Raw genomic sequence first — 9,464 nt, 5'->3', positions numbered from 1 at the left:
CCAAGGCACACCATAGTAAGGTATGAATCAGAAAATATAATTAATATAGAAACCAGATGATACCTGCGACTTCCGCGTGGATTTAGGTTTTTATAAATCCCGTGGGAACTCTTTGATTTTCCAGGACCAAAAGTAGTCTATGTCCATCTCCAGCTTGCAGACTATCTCTACATTCGATAATAATAATGTTTCCTCCGATTAAGATTTTCAAAATATATTTAATACTAGCTGACCCGCCCCGGCTTCGCTCGGGTGGAGTATTTCGGACTGGGAGTGTCATCGTGAAGCCGTTGCTTGATACCTAAAATATCAATTCACTATCAGAAATTCTAAAATCCCCACGATTTAGGACTTTAGTACTTTGCAGCATCATGATTGAGGAGTTAGGATCCGAAGTTCAATGATGTAGCCTATGCTTGGTACCTATATTAATTTTGCATCATCCGCAGTTACTGAAACATTATAGTTTAGGAGTGCTGTACCCTACATCATCAGGGTTGAGGAGTTGGGACTTGAAGTCTGAGAATAAAGTCGTTGCTTGGTACCAACTGAATTCACTATGAACACTTCCTGAATCTTGATAACTCGGGCGGGCAGTAACCCTGCAGCATCAGGACTAAGGAGTTGAATCCAGAATTTTTATGTGACCACCACGAAAACTTTCTTTGTTGATTTTAAAAAAAAATTGCAAATCGGTCCAGAAACCTCGAAAAAATCGATGTAGAAAAAAGAACCACCTCCTTTTTGACAGTCGGTTCAAAACCGATGACCTTGAAATATTTACGGAACAATCTTTAAAATATCCCCTTTCTAACAAAAAAAGAATGAATGAAATCGGACTACGCGTTAATGAATTACAACTCAGTATACATTTTAACTTTCATCCACTCTCCTACGGGAACCATGCTGAATTTCGGGATAAAAAGTATCCTATATTCTTCCTCATAGTATGACCTCAAATCGTACCAAGTTTCATTGGAATCCATTCAGTAGTTTCAGCGTGATGCGCGGCCGTGATACAGACAGACAGACAGATAGACAGACAGACAGATAGACAGACAGACAGACAGACAAAAATGAAAAAAATTACAGTTTTGGGTTCAGTATCGATTATAGTGTGCCCTCGAAAAAAAATTTTCATATCTTCAATGTACAGAATTTGACCTGTTACAGTTTTATTATAAGTATTGATGATACAGAAATCATCCAGTTACAGTTTTATTATCTACACTAATATTATAAAGAGGAAAACTTTGTTTGTTTGTTTGTTTGTTTGTTTGTTTGTTTGTTTGTACTGAATAGGCTCAAAAACTACTGGACCGATTTTAAAAATTCTTTCACCATTCGAAAGCTACATTATCCACGAGTAACATAGGCTATATTTTATCTACACTAATATTATAAAGAGGAAAACTTTGTTTGTTTGTTTGTTTGTTTGTTTGTTTGTTTGTTTGTACTGAATAGGCTCAAAAACTACTGGACCGATTTTAAAAATTCTTTCACCATTCGAAAGCTACATTATCCACGAGTAACATAGGCTATATTTTATTTTGGAATAAAATAGGGTTCCGTAAGATATTTGGGTTTTTCTGACACAAGGTGTAAAAAATCAACCAGAAAAGTTACTTATTTTGCGTACGCTGCCTAAACTATAAAAGATAGAACCATAAAATGTTCTAATTAATTGTAGATCTTATAAATATCTACAAAAAAGTCCGCGACACACTATACCCATCTATGTCGAGTGAGGCACAGGAACCATTTTTTTATTTAAAAATCTTGAATTTTTTTTGGACTACATTTAAACGCGTTTATTTTACTCATGCTATTAATCCTTATCAAAATAAATGATTTCATCACTAAGAACAGTTTATGGAGATAATATTTGGTCTTTGAATGATTAAAATTGGACGTTTGGTTTTGAAGTTATGGCGAAATTAAAATATTACGATTTCTGCTGCACGGCCCGTTGTATTATATAAAGAGGTAATGTCGTTAAGTTTGTTTGTAGGGGGTAATCTTTAGAACTACTGAACCGATTTTAAAAATTCTTTCACCAGTAGAAAGCTACATTATTCCTGAGTGACATAGGCTATACGGGATCTTTAAAAACCTAAATCTACGCGGGCGAAGCCGCGGGGATCAGCTAGTAATTACATATATGTATAGATAGATAAATCTTGTGTAAGAACCAGGTGTAAAAATACACGCTTTCCACATTTAGAAAGATTTTATTCAAATAATTAAATTTTTGCAAGTAGGTGTACCGTACCTACTTACTATTTTATAAACATCTTATTGACTGAATGAGTTTTTACATAATAATATAAAGTAAATAAATAAACAATAACAATGAATACAGACTTACAGCCGCACTCAGAGTCGCTAATCGTTACTTAAGATTGAATTGAAACGAGACAGATTTATATGTGAGAGAAATAGCTCTGTCTTGTTTTAACTAAACTTAAGTAACGATTAAGCGACTCTACAGACACTTAATTAATTGTTGTGCTCTTATTGGCTGACCGCAAAAGATTGATGAGGGTTCATAAAATCATAGGTCTAGTTAAATCATTTGCGACACCTATCCAAGCTTTGCCTAACTAGATAGGAAATAGTTAAACTCCTGCAACTAATAGTAGATTAAAAAAGTTCAATAATGGGACAAACTTGACTGGATTGCAGAATTTATTATGCCAAAACATAAAATCAGATGATTAATTCGAGTTCTTTGTCTATACACTATAATATTAAACTTCCATCCATCTTAGATTGCATCATCACTAACCACCAGGTGAGATTGCAGTCAAGGGCTAACTTGTATCTGATTTTTTTAAATGACTTTGTTTTTGTGATATAGGATTGAATATCAAGGGTGGAGGTTCAAAAGGGCTAGAACCACAGAATATAGAACCCAGAACCTTAAAATCAGTTAGTCTGCCAATCCGCACTGGGCCAGCGTGGCAAACTATGGCCTAAACTGAGATAAAACGTTTTTAAATAGAGAGAGCGAGCAAACGAGCAGGCGGGTCACCTGATGTTAAGTGATTACCTCCGCCCATGAACCCCGCCACAGCACCAGAGGAACTGCTGATGCGTTACCGGCCTTTCAGGAATATAGAGACAACGCTCTACAAAGCCGAAATGTCATTCTAAAGATGTACATTACTTTCTGCAGCGTACTGTAAGTACATCTCTGAATGATCACCTTCTGTCGCGTTACGATTCACGACACGGCCCTTTGTTCGCATAAGGACAGATTTTCTCGCACCTCACATCTTAATCGTTGTGCGTGTGCACATAATATCAGCTATACAAATAGGTAGGTCATTCCTAGATCTTAATTAAATATATCAGGATTTTCCCTTAACAGTTTCGCATCATCGGGGCAGTACATGATAATGGTTCCAACAGTGCAAGGCCTCTCGCAACACTCGGCCGCAACTTGTCGTCTGACTCGTCGCCATCTCTCCTTAGCGATATGTCTTTGTTTTCTCATTAAATCCTTTGGTGACAGCTTATCTGAAAAACATGTTATCTCTATTAATAGTTTATCTGAGTACTTTATGATAAGCAAGTTGAGATAAGATAGATAGGTACTTGATGATAAGTTAATTAAAGCCTGTACAGAAAAATATAAAACCTTCCCATGATATCTGAAACTTATGGAACTATGTAACATATTTAAATTTTTATATATCTACCTCTTAGGTACCTACCTTCCTACTAGTAGGTTAGTATTGGTACCTATATATACTGTGCTACTAGCTGATGCCCGCAACTTAGTCCGCGTGCATTTAGGTTCTTAAAAATCCCGTAAGAACTGTTTCAATTTCCGGAGTAAACAGTAGGATGAATTTAATTAGTAATAGGGTCTTGGACTGTAGTAATAAAATGACGTGACTTTTTGTATAGCGGTAGTTTGTGGGACTAGAATTCATTATTAAATAGAATAATTTTAAAAAATCATGATTTTTATTCATTTTTAAAATAATTAATTATTGACGTCACGCTCTACGGAAAGCGATTAATAACGTGACATGACGTAAACGACAAATATTTTTCAATTTAATGACATAAAAAATATTTTCCCGCAGAAATTACTCTATTTTCATGTTTTTTTTAATCTAATTTATATACTAGGGGGGGTTTGCTCACAAAGTGAGCATGTCATAGGGTACAAACCGGATACAAAAATGTCTTACTTTCTACGTCTAAAAAAAATTGTCGTTTACGGATTGTGACCACCTTCCGTTACAGCGTGACGTTCATGGTAAAAATAAATAAAAATCATGATTTTCTTTCAATTATTCTCTTTAATAATGAAATCTAGCCCCATAAACTACCACTATACTAAAAATCACTTCATTTTATTACTACAGTCCAAGACCTTATTGCGATGAAAATTTCAGGATTTGGGTCATTTTCGTGGATAAGTAGTTGTCCCGTCACTTCTACTCGTAGTTTTGTACCTTCTGTCTTATTCATCAGCGAGAACGGATTCGAAATTTATACGTTACACCTCAGCACATAATATAATGATTAAGTAAAATATGTTTAGTCATACCTAGCATGGCTGAAGTGTCTCTTTTCACAATTTTATAAACGTTGTTGCAGAAGTTTTCTATAACTGAAGATAGCCATTTGCTACATGTGAAAACTCTATCGCTCATTTTGAAAGTTTCCGTATTTTCCGTGGCATGCACAATCGTTGAATTTCTATGCAACAAAAGTATTATGTACACCTAAAACAAAATAATTTTTATATTAAAATCCTTATCTTGCTCTGTTTCCTTTGAGTCTTCCTTTGGATCTTTAACAGCATATTCATTGAGTTCCATATTTTAAACAGTACTTCAACAAAATTTTGTGTTGTACTTTTAGCTAAAAACAAAATCATTTTTAATATCAAACACAATATTGGAAAACATATAAGTAATAAAACCTACAAAATATTTGTAATTCATTTCTCTAAATTGCTATACTTATTTCCATTAAGAGCACAATAAATGTTTGGTCTGTTTAAGTGATATTTTATGAATGAAACTGATAGAAACGCACTGTTCTAAAAATAAGTTTTCTGTACAGGGTCCAACACGGAATTACCTACCTAAAGTATGTTTTTATCGATAAACATTTACAAAACACTGTCAATAAGATAACAGATTTTTCTAACAGCATGGCAACAGGCATGCGGCATATGCCTATAAATAAATAAATACTTACCTAATTGATAAAATTAATTTATTATGCAGGATAAAAGGTGTTTCTATATTAATTACTTAATTGAAGTTTTTCAGAGTTAAAAGTCTACTTAGCAAGAGTGCAATAGAAGATCTAGAAGTGAGTCCTGCGATTGCGAAGGCCAGAAAATCTATGGTGAAAGTTGCGATTAAAATAATTCCTATCAAAATTTTGTAAGTACCAGAAATGTCACAATGCAATCAAGAAACTTAGTTTTTTGATGTGCAAATCGACTTGATGGTAGAGACTTACATTTGCAGTAGGTAGATGCATATTATAATTTATACTTTACAGCATTGCTCTGATGAGAACTACTTACCTACGTGCCGAATCTTACGAATGAGACCCTAAAAAGGTACAAAAAACTTAAAAAAGATACTTAATAAAAAATCAGTTAATTGTTGAATTTTAAACTCATACCAAGTTGAATTTACCTTGTGGATTTTTGAGGTGTAAAAAAATGGCACAAATGACAAAACAGTCCTAATTAAAGTCTCTTTGACAAGGATACCAAATAAGATAGAAGATACGAAGATTCGAGCATAATATAAAATACGAATTTCGTACATTTCATACCTTCTGACAACCCTTTATAATATTTTGTCATCACATAGCTGTCAAACCTAGCAGGCCTAGAACCTAGCACTACTATCTGACTACTAAATTGTAATGATCCCACAATCAAGCTCTATTTTAACGGCGTCTTCTCCGCCCAAACATTATGGCATTCTCGACCACTTCCCACATATGATATTTCCATAAAACAGTCCGAGCAGAATTCCAAGTGTATTTTTCCGCTCGTGATATCCCTCTAGATTTGTCCCTGGCATTATTGTGCCACGTTGCGTATGCCTATTTTATTATTTTTTGTGTAAGTTGCGTTCACATAGTAACAGTAGTGTTATCTCGGGGCAGTAGGGGAACGCGGTCAGCGGTGGACTGGATCGTTGGGGGTCCAGGGCAGTATCGCTTAATAAGGCCTCCGGTTTCTATTATAGTATTTTTTTGTTTGGGTGCAAACAGGTGCGCATAGTAAAAGCAAGCAAAACACCTGCAACTAGACACTGACTATTAGATAAGCGTGCGAATTTATTTCTTGTGCAGAAACTGAGCTTACTTACGATGAAAGCGAACAGGCAATCAGCACTCGGATGTCTATTGAATTTTGCTTTGCGCTGCACTGCTTTGCGCGCCCGCTGGAGCTTGCTAGCGTCGACATGTGCCTCGACCGTCGTCGACCAATACCTCCAGAGAAGGCTGTAGGTACAGCCTGCTTAGCCAACGTGCTGAGGAGAGTGCTGGTATACTACTCACTAGCCTGCGCATTCTGGACTGGACACGCTTGCGAATGATCGCGTAGAAATCATCGATGCGAACCGCAAACATTGCCGACGCACTGCAGTGCCGCTCTCAGCATATTTGCTGCACTTTGCTCCTTGCTACTGTACGTGTAAATAAATGCTTGGCAGTAGGTACCTACGCTCTTTACAAGGTAAGCTTTACCTGCGTACACCGTGTAATTCTGAAGGCCAACATGTTCGGACATAAGCGGATATAAATGTTAGCGAAGCGAGGCATTATATGTATATAATAACAATCGTTAGAGGCCTTCAAGTTCCAACTACGAACTGGCTCTTACTGAAAAGATTTCGACCTGATTTTGGATTTTGTTAGAACTTACAACTCTGGAAGCTTAAATCATTTACAATGCACCAAACGCTTAATTTGCTATAATCCGTTGAAACAGATCAAATCTGTATGGTGCAACATGCAGCATGCGACTTGCACCGCCCGCCCTCCCACTGCTAAACATGCAGAAAAAACCAGCCACCAATACAAGCAATAAGTACGCAACACCACCACGCAGCACCACACAAATCCCAAAACACACTCGACGTACGTTTCAGCTTTTGGTTCATTGATATCCGCAAAGTAACGCCTGATTCTATACAACGCTTAAATTATTGTATTTGAGATCTAGGTTTTTCGCTTACATATCGACTTGTTAAAACGCAATACCACAATGACAGCTTAGGATTTCTCAACGTTTGGCGGTCCCAAAGAGGCGGAGGAAGCGGACCGCCTCACTTCATGGCCTCCTCACCTTAGTCCGCCACTGAACGCGGTTTCTCTCGTACCAGCAGACTAATTATCAACTAAATATAAAAGGTCTGAGGTCATTGTTTAGTCACGTTGTTTACTTGATTACCTTCTGAATATATTTAAAAATAGTTGCACGTGATACACTACGTGATAAAAAAATTAAAAAGTATCTAAAAACTGCCATTTTGATCTTGCCTTTAGGCTTTTTACCTATTGGTTCCAGTAACAGCTACATAGGTAGATACAGTGTGACGATTGCAATCATCACTGATTGGATGATATTCGTGCGTAACTTTTTTTTACTATACAGACTAGCGCTTGGCTGCAGTCATACCTGCTAGCAAGTGATGATGCAGCCTAGAAGATTGCTATTTATTCTTGACTACCTTAAGGTATCTACATTAATATTGGCTAAAATGCTCTGTCGCAACAAGGGTAACCTTAAATTCAGCCTAACACAACAGTTATTGAGATTTTATTATTGTGATAATTATAACTGTCGTGCTTAATTTTATTTTTATTTTATTTAAACAACTTTATTGTTAATAGATTTACAGAGAGTAAGAATACAGGATACAAAAAACAAAGGGCGACCTTATCACTAAAGTGATCTCTTCCAGGCAACCCATACTTAAGAACTTATAGAACTGTAAGACGGGGAGCTTAATTTTAATAAAATAATTCGAATTATTTTTCTTATTGTTATTTCGTGTATTATGTAGATCGTAGGACAACCTCCAGCCCGCTGGACCAATGAGCTAAAGAAGGTGGCGGGGGCTGGTGGATGAGGACGGCGGAGGACAGTGTTTGGTGGCGCGCTCTTGAAGAGCCCTGTGTCCAGCAGTGGACGCATACAGGCTGGATTGGATTGAAATGTTCTTCCTAGCAAGGTCATGATAATAGCTTGGTAAAAAGATACACAATATATAAACACATTTACTTATATTTTCATCCCTTCCCTAGTGGTAACAGGTTCGAACTTCGATTTCAGTATAAAAATTGGATACCCAAATTCATTGCAATTCAATAAGAGTTTCATTCTTAATTCAGAACATGTCATGACCAAAATGTATATTATGTATTGTAATACTTATAACACAGTCATAATTATATTTTAACAACGAACTAGGGAAGCCCCGCCGTGCGAAGCCGGGGTCAACTATAGTATTAGGTATAATAATTATAAAAAATAGTAAAGAATATTGTTTTTAAACTGTTAATGCAAACGTGCAATAAAAAAGTTTAAATATTGAAAACCCCTATTTACAAACCATTAGCGAGTTGACCTAACCTTAATATGTTGTTGTTCATCATTAATTCTAATTGATATCAGCTCAACCCTAGCATGACTGATAAAGAAAACTCGTAAACAAACCACGGGCATTGCAGCCAGAGCGCCCTCTATATAGGGTGTTCTAACTTTGACTAGTTTTGAATTTTGTTTATACTTACTGCATGACGTCCTATATCTAAAAACTGCAAAAAATAGTTTAAGAGTTATCGGCAAAAAACAGAAAGAGAAAAATATTTTTCTACTATCCGACCAATCTCTATTACATATATAAAAATGAATCGCTGAATGTGTTGCTGCAATCGCAAATCTCGAGAATAGCTGAACCGATTTCGCTAATTCTTTTTTTATAATATTCCTTGAAGTACGAGGATGGCTCTTACGGAGAGAAAAAATTTAAAAATTGCCTGCATAAGAATCGACTGTTAGGCGGTACGAAGTTCGCCGGGGCAGCTAGTATATGTATAATATTAGTATCCAACCAAATTCAAATATGACTACATTCTAATATGGCGACGCACTGACATGGTACATGGTAGTGCATAATGTATAAGATTATATATTACACGAACCATTTCAAGCTATTTTTGACCCCCTGATAACGCAGAAACTATTGATTCTAAACACGTACAATTTTGCATATCTAATAAAACGTTTTTTAACACTTAGAATCTAAAATTTCATGAAATTAGTTTAGGAAAACGGCTGTTCAACACTAAACACAAGTGTCAGTTAACATAGTTAACTATACATAAAGTTTAAAAAGCATGAAATAAAAATTAAGAAACCCTCGACACAAAAACCTCTAAAAAGTAAAAAATAATAA

The 9,464-nt window shown here is 35.9% G+C and overlaps 1 long non-coding RNA gene across 1 annotated transcript in view; it reads left to right on the top strand.

The window, feature by feature from the left end:
* The window catches only part of LOC138403084 (uncharacterized), a 356,408-nt gene that overhangs the window by 336,198 nt on the left and 10,746 nt on the right, over positions 1 to 9,464 (top strand). The window lies entirely within an intron of this gene.

This window comes from Maniola hyperantus, chromosome 12 (genome assembly GCF_902806685.2).
Source record: "Maniola hyperantus chromosome 12, iAphHyp1.2, whole genome shotgun sequence".
NCBI lineage: Eukaryota > Metazoa > Arthropoda > Insecta > Lepidoptera > Nymphalidae > Maniola > Maniola hyperantus.
Note: the sequence above shows the minus strand (reverse complement) of the source record. Positions and strands in the feature narration are given on the sequence as shown.